The 17,141-nt window shown below is 32.9% G+C and overlaps 1 protein-coding gene across 1 annotated transcript in view; it reads left to right on the plus strand.

Moving 5' to 3' along the window:
• The window catches only part of LOC145740214 (matrix metalloproteinase-2-like), a 74,391-nt gene that overhangs the window by 1,455 nt on the left and 55,795 nt on the right, over positions 1 to 17,141 (plus strand). The gene's annotated exons all lie outside the window — the stretch shown is intronic.

Raw genomic sequence — 17,141 nt, forward strand, 5'->3', positions numbered from 1 at the left:
AGTATGCTGTTTTTCGACGTTTAATGGTGTCTAACAGTTCGCGGTCTTTATTGATTATTCTCAAGACCTCATCGTTGGTTCTTCTTGCAGTCCATGGAATCCTCAGTACACGCCTATAGACCCACATCTCGAATGCTTCCAGCTTGTTCATAGTGCTCACCTTCAGTGTCCAAGTCTCCATGCCATAAAGCAACACTATCCAGACATAGCATTTGACAAATCTAATTCTCAGGCCAAGATCGAAATCAGTATTAGTGAGCATTTTTCAGTTCAGAATTTCATGAACGCATTTTCAATCCGGCATTTGATTTCTGTGTCTGATTCCGAGTTTTCACACAGCCATCTTCCTAGATATTTAAATTAATTATTTACTCGCTCTATTGGTTGATTCTCATATGTTCGGCTTGAGTTTTGAAATTCCTTTGGCTTTCGAGTAATTATCATGAATTTAGTCTTCTTGGTGTTGATATTGAGTCCCATGTTCTTACTGCATTTCCCGACAGTCCCAAGCATATTCCGCAAATCCTTCATGTTATCTGCAATTAGAACTGTGTCGTCCGCATAACGAATATTGTTGACTCCTTGGTTGACTCATACACCATACACCTCAATTTATTTTATTTCATCTAGCCGATTTATCGAGCGATTTATTATTGCTTGTAGAAAAATTATGTGGATATTTGTGAGCTGAACAAGATAATCTAATCAGATTATTTCTGTCATTTGTAATTTTTGACAGTTTAATGCAACGTATAGTCGAAAATAACGTCTCTAAAACGGTATTTTTTTCAAGATTTATAACAATACCAAGAAGTACATAATTATTTTAAAAAATAGCGGAATGATACTCTCTTACCAACTCTCGATTGATATTACTATATTACTAATAGTGAGAAACTTAATAATTAATACAACATAAATTTTTGATTGTGCATCTTTTAATTGGCTTAATTATTAATAAATTTCGAGTCGGTAGAGCATACGGGTGTTTTTCATCGATTCATTTTTTAGGCGTTATTTGTCAGTAGCCTAATTACTATTAACGTGAATCATTATGCACTAGGGAATTTCAACTAGGCACTTGAATATGCATTATTCATTAGGTAGACCATTTTTTCGATTATCCACTTCCAGGGTAATAAGCTAATTTCCATAGCGGCGACAAGCAATAAGCGTGTTAAATGCAATTAATTTGAATACATTAAATTTGTGATATTTTTAAAGTAAAAAGTAATTTATATTTTGTTTATAATTAGGTACATCATGTAATTCTGACAGTAATAAGAAATGTTTAATTAATCACTAATTAATGGGTCAGCAGATATTTCAAGTTTAGAATCAATTCTGGTTATTTTAATTTATTACAAAATTTTGTTTCCTAGTAAAGTTAAAGTTTCTTTTTGAGTTGCTAGAGATTATAACACAATATTTGAAGATATATTTTTACGGTGCACACAGTTAACACAGAAACCGTGATTCAAAATTCCAACAAGAAATTTTCGAAGAAATTTTTGATGGATGACAAAATCCTAGAATATTAAGGTCATCTTTATCTAAGTGTCTCGGTCAATGTAATAACAAGTTATTTGTCAATGTTAATATGAGTAATATGACACTGATGATGGATTGAAGCATCAGTAATTTTGCACTTACGATCTGAAAAATTCGTCATAAGCACAATCATTAAAATATATTTCTATTTTGTATGACCCTTTATTTCTCAGATGGGAAAAAAAAGAAAGTATTTTTAGAAAGCAATTTTGACAATTCCTACCAGCTAAAACAACATAATACACTGGTTGTAAATTGTTTGTTATCTTTTCAGTTTGGTCCCTTGATTAGATTTAGTGATTATATTGTTTATTTATGTTAGACAAAGAAAACAATGTCAGTTTTAAATTCTGATTTACGCAGCGCGGATTAGAACGCTTGGGTATTGTTGTTTACGGTCCCATTTATTTCGGTCATGGTTATGAAAAACGTTATACAAGACGATTTAAACAATGTACCAGTTTATAAGTTGATAAAATAAAAACAAACAATATTGTTTCATTTGCCCAGGACGAAAATTAGAAAATTCTACTTTATAGTTATCACTTCGATATAGACCAGTTTAGAAATTATTAAGCAGTAAGTACTTTCTGCACTCACTCCAGTCCCGTAATTTTAAAACAGTGTAAACCCCGTCAGTTTTGGTAAAGCTATAATTTCTGATCTATAATTTGAAATCTGTGTAAGTCTAAGGAGATTTTTTAGAGAGGCAATCTTTCGTCCTAAATATTGGTCAGTGAGTGACTCTTTGTATTAACATTAGTACATTACCCACAAACACTAGAAAGTAATATTACTATTATACCTACACTTCTAATATCTGTCATAACAGCGGTTGTCAAAGAATGATTCTTGACTTAATATTCCGTTTCTTAATTTTAATCCTCAGAAAACAGGCAACACAAGCCGGGTTAGTGTTAAACACGTCCAATTTAAACGAGTCGTACACACTAGGACTGTGACTTTAATAATTTGACAGAGCGCTAACGGAAGACATTCTCAAGTGCGGAGGTCGTAAAACCGTAAACTGATGCAGACGATGAAATGCAAAAAGGCCAAATGGAACGGGGCAAGCTAAGAGAACCCGGCGTATAATTCCAGGGAAATTCGTGGGTCTGCGGTATATTTCCGGCAGGCCAATTTCTAATATTATCCCGACGACTTGTTTAAATATTCCAACGGCCGCATTTGCACGCCTTCGCGCGTTCATTTTGCTTATTTTAAGTCAGGCTTAACCTGTTCTATGCACTTTTGATGTTTGGCAGAAATCGACTGGTTATGAAACGCGCAATTTAGAACATGTCGAATTCATTCTCCCTAGACCATGACCGTACGGAAGTTGAGTAATATGATTCATCTATTTTAAGTGACAGTGTGTGACAGTCAATATAAAATTTTCAAATCAATCGGCACCATTTGGGATCTCCGACAGTACAATCAAAGCTAAAAGTAAATGTTAAAATATGGAAACAAAATGCACAAAAAAAGTATATCTATATCATATTCACCTCCGGATAATAAGTAAAATTGAAAAAGTTTTGCAACACCTACTAATTTAAAGAATTTCCTAAAACCGGTAGGAAATATCAATTCTTGAAGCCAATAAACTTGAGGTACTTCTTCGCCTTTCAAGAAGATCCACACAAGAATACAAGACAAGCTTTGGAACAATTTACACCATGCAACAATACATCGAACCGTAAAGTGGCATCCATATAAAGTACACCTAGTTCAGGAGCTGTTAGAAGATGATTTTGATAGAATGATCATTATAGAACGTTATAACAGAGATGCAAGATTTCTTCAGACAAAGCTCCATTTATGCTCAATAGTCACGTTAGACCGACAGACTTACCGATAATTCACATTAGAACTATTGGAAGCATCCGCAATAGATAAAAGTCAGAAGATACTTTTTTGAAGAAAATTTCTTCAAGATTATCTGCTACCACGACAGAACCAACTATTTCCAAATAGAAACGATTTGTCGTTTTGTGCAGGATGGAGTGACTTCACACTGCTGCTTTCCTGTAAGAGTCTACTTAAATAATGTTTGCCCAGGAAAATTAGTTGGGTGGAATGGCCACCGAGATTCTCGGATTTAGGTACATTTGATTTTTTTATGGGGTTTTTAAAAATTGTTAAGTTTATTGTTTAAGTTTTATGATTCTTTCATCGATTTCTGTAACTTTAATTGCAAAGCAAATCGCATCAGAACAAAGATTGCTGAAATAACCTCGAAATTTGGGAAAATGTTAAAAATAAAATGTATGAATAATTCTTCGCCAGTTTCTTCTAACGAATTAATCTCTTTTAGAAATAAAGTTTTTTGACTGTTTCATATACCAGGTGTCCAAGAGCACGAAAAACGCTTTAGATAAAAGTTGTAGAGCACATTTTCGGCTCATCATCAACTCGTAACGTCGTTTTTCAATACCGTAGATTTGACCATTAAGACGAAAAACGGCTCTAAAATTCGTAAATTTCAAATCTCGCGCCAAGCGGTCGTTAAGGAAAGTTTATATCCGGCCGTGCTACCAACCTTTCAAAAACCATAACAAATCGCTGTCAGTCATTCTGTAATCAAAACATTCAGAACACGTTTATTTAGTAATAATTTTGAGTTACTACCCACATAATGCGAAGAAAATACAAATAAATCGTGATAACAATACTTTATCAGTAGCCACAGCCCAAAAATCTGGTAAGTTGCGTTTATAACCGCATTCAATGTCTCGACTCAACTGATTTACTTTGTAGCAAAATTCTTTAAGAAAACACTGGTTTTGCTTGCAAATATTTAATGAGGATGACCGAATCACCTATCTCAAGCCTATTCATAACACTACCAAACGATTTAAGTGATGAAAACAGTGGACAATGAAGCCAGATCTTTGAAGATAAGTTTCCTACTGTACGGGGACAACAACAAAGGGGCCAAATACTTCCTTCAAAAGTGGTGGGATTTAGCTTCAATGTGCTTAACTTCATGGACTATCATCAGCGAGGGTCTTCATCAGTGTTGCAACTAGAACTTAAAATGATTCAGTGTTGATATCTGACTGAAATCTCAAAATTTGATGGGACTGTGAAATGTGAATAATCTTAAACTGCCTATAAAACCTCTGAGAAACCCCTTCTAGGAACAGAATATGGACTTACACAGTCAAATTATCAGTCAGGTGTGACAAAAGTTTTTGTATATGGGTTGGTATTGTCAAAAAAACAACTTTTCAATTGAGCTATCTACATGAGCTGTTCTATTCTAGGTTTAGGTATTAACATTATAATTGTGTTCTTTTTTCCACACACTCAATTGTTCCAAATAAAACTTTGTACACTGAACATTTGTATTAATTATTTATTCACAGTTCAAGGTACGGTAGGTAAGGTAGTATACATTTTCTTCAAGTGAAAAGCTTAGGTACAATAGGTGGCAAAGAAAACTGGTCTTACCACATAAACAGTGATTGTTCCACAGATTGAGTGTGAGTGGGTGAACCTTTTCACCATACAAGCTATGCGAAGAACAACTTTGTCTTACTAACCTAATGTTTGTTTGGATAATAGTGGAGTTCCAAATTAGCAAAGGTGAAATGTAGTGATTGAAAGTCTCTAAAGAGAAACAATTTGCTTCTAATTCAATACACCATTTCACAGGACATACCTTTACTAATCAAATGTGAAGTCGAGTTACACATTACTTGCAAATAAACTATTTTTGGTTAGTAGACATTTTACAAGTATCTTTGTAGGTGAATGATGTTCAAGTTAACTAATGGAGCTAATTAAATATCAGTACTTACCTTACCCTGTAGAACTAGGGAAAAAACATTGACAATCAGTTATAAAAAATGCCTTTTTATTAACATCATACAATATAAAACCACTTAAACACTATGGTGTGTTGATAACACTACAAAACCGAAGGATACAATAAAACTATCAGTCACATAGGTCACTAAATTGCATCACTTTTGAGGGAAGTATTTATCCTCTTTTGTGGTCCCTGTATAGTAAAGCAACTTATCTTCCAACATCTGCAGGCCTTCCTAGTCCATTGTTTTTATCACTTTAAATCGTTTGGTAGTGTTATGAAGAGGTTTGAGATAGGTGATTCGGTCATCCTCATTAAATATTTGCAAACAAAACCAGTGTTTTCTTAAAGAATTTTGCTACAAAGTAAATAAGTTGAGTAGAGACATTGAATGAGGTTATAAACGCAACTTACCAGATTTTTCGTCTTAATGGTCAAATCTACGGTGTTGAAAAAATTACAAGTTGATAGCCGAAAATGTGCTCTACAACTTTTGTCTAAAGCGTTTTTCCATTAAATGAACCGTACAGGCGCAAAAAAATCAAAACCCTTTTCCCATGTTAATCTCCTATGTCCAGGGTGCTCTTGGACACCTGGTATGTGAAAGTTTCTCATAAAAACTAACTATTCATACTTTGAAAATGATTATTTGATAAAATTTGATTTGAAAATGCTGATTTTAGATGAATGATTTAGTTGAAAATGCTAAATATTTACTCGATGTTTCAAAGATATACTATATGAGTTTCATCTGTTTCTTCCGAATGCTTGACTTTCTACCTTTCTTTGTGTGCCAATTTACCACAAAATTTTCTGAGTTTTTCAAAATAATTTTGAATTGACATTTTGCCGCAAACAGAAAGGAATAGTCCAACAGTAGTTAGTTGCACCCCTTATTGGGACACTATGTATCACTGTGTTTCATTCACATCAACACACCCAATATGAACAAATTCTTTTTTTTTAACTTTCTCGAGTCCTACAAAGTGATTTACGACCAAATTCTACCCCATTGTCGAATATTGTAGAATTTGGTGCGCATAATGAAACCCGTTTTGTAAGATTGTACTGATTATTTATTTACCAATTGCAACTGGTCGTGAAGCCATGGACATATACAGCCATCATTACAGTTTTACTCACAACGTCAGTTTGGAACTAGAACATGTTGGTCATTAAATTCGGATTTTTGTTCTGTACCGGACTTTCCGTTTCCACCATTATGTAAAAAATTAATGAGGTGTGAGTAATCTAATTCACCTTCCTCAGATTCATCTAAAGTTTTAATAACTTTTCAGAAATTTTTTGTTCATATTTTTAACTGAAATCAGGTCGATAAGTGAACACTGATTATACTGAAGACCACGTTTTTAACCACTGTAAATTGTCTAGTCTAACAATTAGATCGGTTTAACTTTACTATTAAACTAGGACGTCTATTCTTATCATTATGCTTCCCGATAACCTCGTATATGAAATCGGATGACGGTTTGTTGACACCCAAGTTATCATTCCAAGGGAATTTCAGGACGTGTATTTTTATGGATAGTGTGGTAAATACTCGCTTTAGGGCTATTACGGTCAAGGTGAGGAGATTATCGGTGTTCGAGTTAATTGCCTAAGCAATTAACAGCGATCGCTATCGGTTTATTAATAAGTTAATACGGTCTTGATTGTGTACGCTTATAGGGACGAGGGATTAAAATAGGGAAGAGGCAGCATTGAAAGTAACGATTGTATGATGGTCGTTTCCCGTCCACGCATTCAAATTGATGACCCATTAAAAACTGTTGACAGTCAGGCGCATCCTGCTTAAGGCGCTTATAAGGTGAACGGTCGAAGGCGTCGCTAAGGTCGCGCAAATACTCGAGATGAATAATTGGTAAATTGATTTCGTTTAATTTGGGTTAGCAGTGCAGTGACGTAGACAGTGGGCTTATGATCATCAATCAGGATTCTTATGTCAATTGTAACCGTTTTCTCTATCATTTAGTTGTTGTGATGTGTCGCATGTTGGCGTGGGAACCAACGTTAACAATATTCCACACCTCTACAGTCTACAGGGAATTGTTTAAATTCACTCCTTAATATTCAACCTAGATTCCTAATAGAGCAATAATATAGGTTATCGACTTTTATCTAACATTTACTTTTATAGTCTCTTTGTTTCGCAGCATATAATTTTAGTCACTTTTAAAATGTCATTGGAATTAGCAACACTTCATCTAGTTTAGAGCAGCACAAAGGAAAACATTTAGTTTCTTTTCGTTGGTATTGAATTTTAAACTAATTTCAACTAAGTTGTAAATAACATCAACCACCATCATTGCCACATGAAATCAGTGACAACAACAGAAGCATTAACTGATACGATTTTCAATTCTGCTGCTTGTTCTCAAAAGTTTCTTTCTAAATTTTGTCGTTTTCGAAAAATTTACCATTAAACATTGAAATTTTCAATATTTGGGAGGCTGTAACAGACATGTTAAGAGAAAATAGTTTCCGTCTTTTCTGAGATCCATATTATGACTACATTTTACACTTTTTTCCTTTTTTTTTAGTTTAGTCGGGGTTTTTAGACGCATTTGTTGCTTTGCTGCAGCAATCAGGTGACAAATACTAGCTTGGCAATGATGAGTTTTGATTTTGCTTCCAGTTTTTTTCACCCTGTAGTTATACTAGTACACAAAAGTCCTTATTGTAAAGAGGATAAACATTTAAAACTGTTTATGTTTATGTTATTATCTCGGTTATTATTTAAAAATATGTTGTCATTTTAAAAAGTACAAACTGAGCAAATCGTCACGTGGCCGAGAATCTTTAAAACACCCACGTAATACTCACGTACTTAACTAAAAACCTCTTGGTATATAATTGTTTCAATTTAAATTATAATTATTTTAAATGTTAAACCTCAAGCGTGAAATTGACAATAAAAAAATGATCACGTGACCGTTAAATGCTAAACTAACCAAGTCACGTGACTGTAAAATTTTATTTTGTTTTCTTTCAATGTTGTAAAAACAGTGGCGATTTAAAACACCGATTTTATCGAAACTATCAACAATAGCATCTACAAACGGTTTTGTTTCTTCTGAAAATTTCAGTTTTATACGAGGGGTAGACCGCCAATAATTTTTTGTACACTAAAATGCCTTTTTGCATACAAAATACCTTGAAATGCCTTTAAAATACCTCACAATGGTTTATTATTGCTCAAAATGCCTCATAGTAATAATGCCTTAAAACTGCTTAAAATGCCTCATATTACCTTGAAATACCGAGGAATGCATTCAAATGTTTACCTACACATTTGCGGCATTCTTAAATTTGATAATTTGATTTTTTTTGGTCACGTGGCAATTTTTAGGTCTGATTAATTAAGTAGCATGTCTGCTTTTACAATTTGTACATGACATTTTGACCATTGTCAAAATGTCATAAGAATTAATGATTCAAAAAAATTACTTCCTCAGATTACCTACCTGATTGCTTTTCCAAATTTTGAAGACCCCAAAGCTTGAAATTAATTTTTTTAAAAGTCACGTGACAGATTTTAGGTTAGGTTAGGTGACAACGTAAAGGTTTTTTCAAATTTTTGACACTTGATTTGACCTTGTGCCGAAAGCTTAAAAATGATTTTCTAATGTTAGGTGACTGTTTTTTCAAATTCTAACAAAAATATTTTTTGTATGATTGTCTGAAATTACGGGTTATATTTTGACGTTTAAACGAATCTTCTAACTGTCATAGTAATCAAGTTAGTAAGTGTCAAATAAAGACACCTAGCATTTAAAAGAAACAGTTGAAAAATTAAATATATAGTATTTTAAATGACAGTGATAAAATTGTAACAACAACGTCACGTGACTTTGATAATTCAATTTTTGAGCTTGCAACACTGTAAAGGCCAGTTGATATCTGTCAAAATTAATCACGTGACCGATAAAATATGGTTAAAACTTTAAAAACTTGGTAAAATAAATTTAGACTATTTTAGACAGTTGTAAAAGAGACACATCACGTGACTTTGATTATGCAATTTTAGAGCTTGCAACACTGAAAGTCCAGTTGACACCTGTCAAAAACAGTCACGTGACCTTAAAAATGTAGTTTAAATGTTGAAAAATTGGTATATTATTATAATAATTTGTAATGAACATTGTTTCAACTTAATATCATGTAACAAAAATATGTTTTAAAAAATATCTCAAAATGCCTCGTAATACCTTGTATTACCTCAAAATGCTGGTAATACTGGCAAAGTGCCTCATAATACCTCGAGGGTGTAGGTATGAATACATTAAAATACCTCGGCGATCTACCTCTCGGTTTTATATCTCGATTACACTCCATGACAGGATGAATTTTGTGATTTATCTTTGCAGAATGGTGAGAAGAGTGGTGGCTATAACATAATTTTTTTTAATAAAACCCCATTTTTTAACACATTTGTATATTTTCTACAAAATACTAATTTTTTTTGTTAATATTGGCAACCAAAAAGTTGGGACGTTTTATAAGGAAAACACATGGCCAATTTATTATTTTCATTAAACAAATAGAACAAAAATAGATATAATTTTAATGATTCTGTAAATGATGATTCCATTTTGCCCTTGAGGCAATAACATGCATCTACAATGCAAATTGCAAAAGTGTTGTTTCATATAATAACAGTAACTTTTTAGTTCTGATTTATGGCAAAACAATTTTAATTTAAAGTAAGCGGTCTATTTCTCATTAAATAAAGCATTTTTCCAACAACTAAATCACAACAAGAAAGATATTGGACGAGTTCTTAAAATAAGAGTTAATTCATTGAAATTGCTGTACTGTATCAATTTTTTTTTGTGCAAATTAATAGTTATTTACATACAATGTTTGTCGTTTTGTTACTAAACTTCTGTGATAAAATGTAGTTTGATTTTTATGATACACAAATAAGTAAATTTTTACATAGTGCGTCTGCCAAAAAATGCATATCGCTATGCTAACATCGTCTCTATCTGGATAGGCTCGACACAAAAAATGACGCCAATTCTAACCGCATTATGTAAGTCATCATCACTTTCTAATTCCGTTACATTGGACTAGCATAAAAAATAGTTGAGTCACAGTTTTAGTAAATTTGTCTTCTTAATGACAGCACTAAGCAGTCGATTAGGTGAATAATTTAAGCTATAGAATTTACTGACTAATAGACGTTAAAATCGACCGAGATTCTTAACCCACTTAAATTCGGTCGATAATGTGCATTCAGGAAGTATACCTGGAGAACTATTCTTAGATATTTGTTTTTAGAATTGTTGTTTATATAAGTGGAATTTAAAAAACTTAAAAAAGCTTATTTACGTATTTCGCAGAAATAGTGAGCAACCGGTTTACGAGTATAAAAGGCGATAAATTACTCGTATTTGGCTTAATTCCATTGTGCCATATAAGCAGTACCACAGGCCGAGCAGAACGCGGCGGTACTGCAAAATTTTTAGTGTCACTTGAACACACTTGGCAGGTACGACTTTGCGGTACCATTAAACTTCTATTGGACAACATATTTTATTTAAAATAGTGTGATTTTATTTAAAAGGAGATTCAAAGCGAAGAGCCGAGACGTAACACTTGCATTGTATATGCATTTACACAGCAAACTTTAACGAGCCATATCTAGAGTAAACAGTATAAACAAAGAGACAAATCGAATTATTGATGATTTCTGTGCAATTCCGAGCACTTAAGTATTTATTTATTGTATTGATGCACCTTGGACGTATCATATTTACGCAATAAACAACGACAGGGCGTGTGAAAGTTCAGAACACGCAACAGTTCCACAAATAGCATAAACAAATATTTGATGTTTGTATTTTTTTCTTAAAGAAAACGTTAATTTACTACTTTAGTTTGTTTAACAACTTTACTACCGAGCTGTGATAAAAAAATTGGATCCAGTCGCACCCTTTCCACTATGTGACATAGAAAAAACCGAACGACCGAATTTTGAATGGATCTAGTGCATTCAAGATGTAGTTCATTCATAGTAATTCGGTGCAAACGAATATAGTTCTCGAATAGAACGTTCTCAATAGAAAATTATTTTATGTGTTTCTAGTACCATTCTACTAACACGTTGTAAAAGTTTCCTGGAGCCCAAAGAAAGGCACGTTCCTAAAGGCAATTAATGACAAGTTGTTCACCAATCATAATTGTACACAAGGTCACATGATCAGAAAATTACAACTACCTTTGCAGGTTATGTTATGGATTATTTTTTACCGTGACTGTTTGCTTTTTTTTCATTTTTATTTATCCAGAGGTATTATTGGCGGTATCAGAATTTTCACTGTTAATAGGTACTAAAAATCCAGAAAACGCAAAAAACTGTTGCTTAAAGTTGAATTTGTTTTTTTCAATTGTTAAAATGTTTTAGCGTTTTTGATCTTTTGATAAACTGCCCTTCTGAACCATTAATCTTAAAAGTAGGAAAATGTAGTTACTTTCTTCTCTTAAGGAATAACAAGTTTCTCTAAAGCAAAACACCCTATTCTTGAATTGTTGTTGGAATATCTGGAAGATAGGAGAGGAAGTTTTTTTGTGACAAAATAGTAAGAAATCTCAAAACTACAATCAAGAAGTATTATAACATACAATGACAAGGATATAAGCAATAACAGAAATTTCTGTAAATTTTTAAAACCACAAAGACTCATCAAAATCTACAAAGAACGCCACTGACTAGTATTGAGAATGCGTTGGAAGTAACCGGAAATTCTTTTACTTAGGAAAGAGCAAAAATGACCAACCGTGGGGATTCTCGTATTCTGAGATATGATTTCTTAAGTGGAACACAATGATGATACCTTAGTCATTGAAAAGACTGTGTAAACATGACTAGACTTTTCTTGATGGTTTTCATTCATCTTTGGGGATATACGCAATTGACTATACTATGGAATATCGAGTAATAGTGTGAACTTCTTTTTATTTGAAACACTACATTTAGATCCTTTGTGTTGAGAACTAAGTATAAATAACAAACTTTAAGTTTAAATGCTCCCCATTTTTTCAATTTTTTTGAAAAATGAAAAATTTCACTAAGTAATTTTTTTGCCCATATTTCACTTAATTTAAGGTTCTTTAGTATAATTATGCCCTTTGCTGTACAGGGTGCTGCATTTTCGATGGTTTTACGGGGTACAGAGAAAACGGTAATAGATAGAAAAAAAGTAGCATACGTGTTCTGATCTCTTTTTCTGAGCTGAGATGACTGGCGAAAAGTGGGCGGCGCAATTTTCTTTTGTTTCAAAGATAAGGGGGGTTTTCGAAAATTGTTAATTTTTGAACCTCTTCTGTATATTGCTCTTAAAGTTATCAAAAAAGGAAAAACGGTTTCCGGTAGAAGTTTTCATGTAGAATCCAATGGCGTAGTCAGTTGTTTTCTATTCCGTTTAGTTTCTGAGATATGACAGTAAGTTACATTTTTTTAAATGGAACATCCTATATATTTTTACGTCATTTAATTCTGTTGATTTTTACCTTTTCAACGGTGTATTACAAGATATAAGTTTGTAGAGGTTAATCCTGTTATTTTAAAAAAAGGCCAATATCTAAAATACTAAACAAAATCGGAAATCATATAAACTAACACATCAGAAAATTAAATATTTTTAATAAATCTTATTAAAAATCTAAGTTACAAACAGTTCTACCGTCACTTTAATGAGAAAAGTGGCCATTTCTATTTTCTACTATTTTTAAGGTAGAAGTTGAAAAAACTGTTTATAAACGACATGTAACATGTTAATATGAACATAGCCAAATTTTGTTTCGACTGTGAGTATTTTTATACATATTATTTAGCACTTTTTTGTTAAGGAAATGCTTTTTTTCTAATTACCAAGATTAACGTTTACAAAATTATATGTTTTAATACACCGTTGAAAAAGTAAAAATCAACAGAATTAAATTAACTAAAAATATATAGGGTGTTCCATTCAAAAAAATATAACTTACTGTCATATGTCAGAAATTAAACGTAATAGAAAAAAACTGACTACGCCATTGGATTCTACGTCAAAACTTCTACCGGAAACCGTTTTTTCTTTTTTGATAACTTTAATAGCAAATGAAATACAGAAGAGGTTCCAAAATGACCAATTTTCAAAAGCCCCCCGTATCTTTGAAACAAAAGAAGTTTGCGCAGCCCACTCTTCGCCAGTCATCTCAGCTCAGAAAAAGAGATCAGAACACGTATGCTACTTTTTTTCTATCTATTATCGTTTTCTCTGTACCCCGTAAAACCATCGAAAATACAGCACCCTGTACATTGAAACCCTTTTGGAGCAAAAAAAATTTTTGACAAAATATGCCTTTTTTCCAATTTTCGAAAGATTGAAAATGGTTATTTCACCTAATTTAAGGTCCTTTGGTATAAATATACCCTTTGCTGTGCATTGGAATCTTTAAATTCCTGTTATGAGAAAAAGCCTCATAAAATGACAAAATTGATCAATTCTACGAATTCGCGGATTCCAAGACAGGATTTCTTAAATGGAACAATAATGATGACACCTTAGTCACTCGAACGTGCTTTTTATAAATGACCAGCACGTTTTCTTGCTGGTTTCATTCAGCTTTTCGGGTGTCCCATACGCAATTTACTACACTATCGAACCGTAGATACGTGATTTCCTTTGTGACGAAGCTACACGCTTATCTCTGTCCGGATATTTTTTTTCTTTCAGACACTACATCCGCAATTCTAGCTAAGTATGACAAATCTCGAAAATATGGTATTGTCCATGGGGATAAAGTTGAGAAAACACAAAGAACCTCCATGAATCATAATACTCCATATCGGTCTTAATGAGGTATCTGGTCATTTTACAAAGGTCAAAACTCACTTTACTGTCGGTCGTTTGTTGTTAAGTAACTTTTTTATGATATTGCATTAGCTCGAACACACACCTTTATTGATTCAAACCTAATTACTTAATGTTGCAAAGCAACAAGTAACAAAGGGTATTGTCCAACTCGTAACCCGTTACCATTAGTCCTAACGCGTCGTAAATTATGTCTTTTGCTGTGTCTGTCAAGACTATCCGGTACACTTCTTATTCACCATCAATGTGTCTCTATTTATTTGTTTGTCACTTGGCGATATCTAGACAATCGATATAAAGGCTGGCGCCATCGTTTGTAGCACAAACACGCTCTTATTTATTCACCCGAAGCACCAAACGGTTACGTGATGCAAATATACGCCGGTCGACGCACCAATAGATCGAATTAAAAATCCATCTGCATTACCAATAGAGTTATTAAAAGTCATTTTAGAGGAAAAATTAATTCGCTTTCTGCTGTGCCCGTTTCGGGACGTTGATTGAACGGTGACCGTTTTGTTGTTATTGGGCCAAATGCACAACGTCAAATTCAATTAGTGGGGATAGTTGGTCACGAAGTGGTCCAGCGGTTATTTACTGACCCATATACGCATACTTAGGTAATATTGGGAAAAACAGTCGCTTTTGATTAGTTTGATTAATGATATAAAGCGTGACGATGCTGTTTTCAATCTGTACGAAAAAATGTACGTTCTACGTATTCCATATAAGCTTTTACATTCGCAATATAGTAGAAAGTACTAAAAATAATGAACAATTCTGCTGTAATTGTTAGAAAATGTTATCGGAAGATGATGTATAGTAAAATTCAAAGTAAAATGAGATGACGTAACAATAGAAGAAAGAGGTTTGTTGTGTTGTTGAAATACGTTGATTTTTGTTATAAAAGGTACATAAAGGTTATTGGCCACTATTGCTATTTTGTAATTAGTTTCTAGTTTGTGAGATATTGACATTAACTTCAATTGTTTAAATACGGACCAATATTTTTTTGTCGTTATTTTAAATGCGTCTTTTATCATAGATTTAGTTATGTATCACATGTGTACCTTTACCAAGTTTTATTCTACACTGGATTTCAGCAGCAAATGAAATAACACTTATTTTTTCTGATCCTAAAACTGTAATGTAGAACAAGGTAAACCAGGTTGTTTAAATCAAAAAATAAAAATACTACTACTAACACTAACTAAAACTAAAAATATTTGAATACTGATTACAGCAAAGGCAAACAGAGTCAATCACAATTTCCAATGTTTTCTAAATCCAACTAGACCAAATTCAAAAATTCACACAGTCTATACAGGGTGAGCTGAAAATCTGAAATTTTCGTAGACAGTAGTTCATTTTATTTTTTTAATTACTTAAAATTATTAAGGATCTCCTGGGACGCCTATTCTAACTCAATTTCGACGTTGAAATTAATTTTGATTGCAATATGCACGATTGGTGAGCTTTCTAGGGATTTTAGTTTTTTTTATGTTGAAATGAGTTTTCTGTTAGGTTGGTAACTTGATATTGAAACTAAGTTTCTTCTGTTTTTATGTTAATGTTTTCTTTTTTTGGCATCTCGATTTTATATCTTGCTTCTTGTGTTTTGGCTCTGTTTTGGTGTTCATGTTGTTTTGTGCAGTTGTGGTATTCTTGATTTTGAAAATGGCTTTTGAATAAGCTAATTTTTTAATTCACCAAATGAACAACAAACAAAGGGAAAGGAAGCAAAACGTGTACGTGCAAAAAAACGAGAACCCGACCCTCGCCATCCTAAATTCCAAATTCTAACCTTCAGAGTATCGGCGAATGAGGGTTGATCTAATTTCAAAACAAAAAAGCAAGCAAGTTTTCTATTTTAGAAATCCAGAAAATGTTCTCATTATTTAAAATCACGTCTGCTATATTAAACACTAGTGGACTACTAAAGTATAAGGGCTAAAGCTGACGTAAGTTGAGTGAGACGGAATGTATAGACGTATGTCTAATCAAATAAACGTCAAGCGTCAAAAAAGACGAATGAAAATACGAAACTGAAAATTGTAGGTTAATGTTTTGTGTTTATTTTATTAAGATTTGTGTTCACAAGTTATTTTGTGCTGAAAAAATGTCGTTTAAACGTTGTGTTGTTCAATCCTGTTTAACAATAGTAAGAGCTGGTTCAAATGTCATGACAGAAACCACAGCGGGGTTGAAAGTCAATTAAATTAGATTGTTTGTCTTTTCGAACACATGGAGAATTCTGAATGTTGGGTGTAAATCTTGGATGTTATAATATACAATGAATTTGAAAATATCCGAAACATTTTCAGACTTTTTGTGAACATTTTCTAAATTCTACTCCTACAACCTATGGGGAATGGGCCTATCCCACATATCATAAATTTTTGTTTTAATGACTGGAATCGAAAGAATAGGATCAAAAAACTAATTTTTCATATTCTTGAAGAAAAAATTATGGTCGTAAATGTTCCTACATTAGTTTGAATTTGTCCATTAAATTTAAAAGATCTGTTTTGGCGCGCATGTGACGTACTTAATTCTGGGCGATTTTATTGGCTGTTGCACGCCAACTGTTTCACTTCTTGTCGCTGATTGGTTGATAGTGTAGTACGTCACCGGCGGCGGGCGTTTAAAACATGAGATTAATGTAGTTTTTATCATCATTTTTTTTCTATTTAGACTTAATATTTTTGAAAACAAAAAAATACGGGTATAATATTTTCAATCCGTCTTTGTAATTATGAAATAAAAAAAAATTGTGGGAGAGGCCCATTGTCGAGTGTTTGATCTATATTTAGATCAACATCAGGGACCAGAGGCAAAAATTTCGTCACATGTGACAAACATTTGTATCGCACGGAAAATGCAACCAATCA

The sequence above is a fragment of the Ips typographus genome, linkage group LG1 (assembly GCF_016097725.1).
Source record: "Ips typographus isolate SLU linkage group LG1, UJ_Ityp_2.0, whole genome shotgun sequence".
Taxonomy (NCBI): domain Eukaryota; kingdom Metazoa; phylum Arthropoda; class Insecta; order Coleoptera; family Curculionidae; genus Ips; species Ips typographus.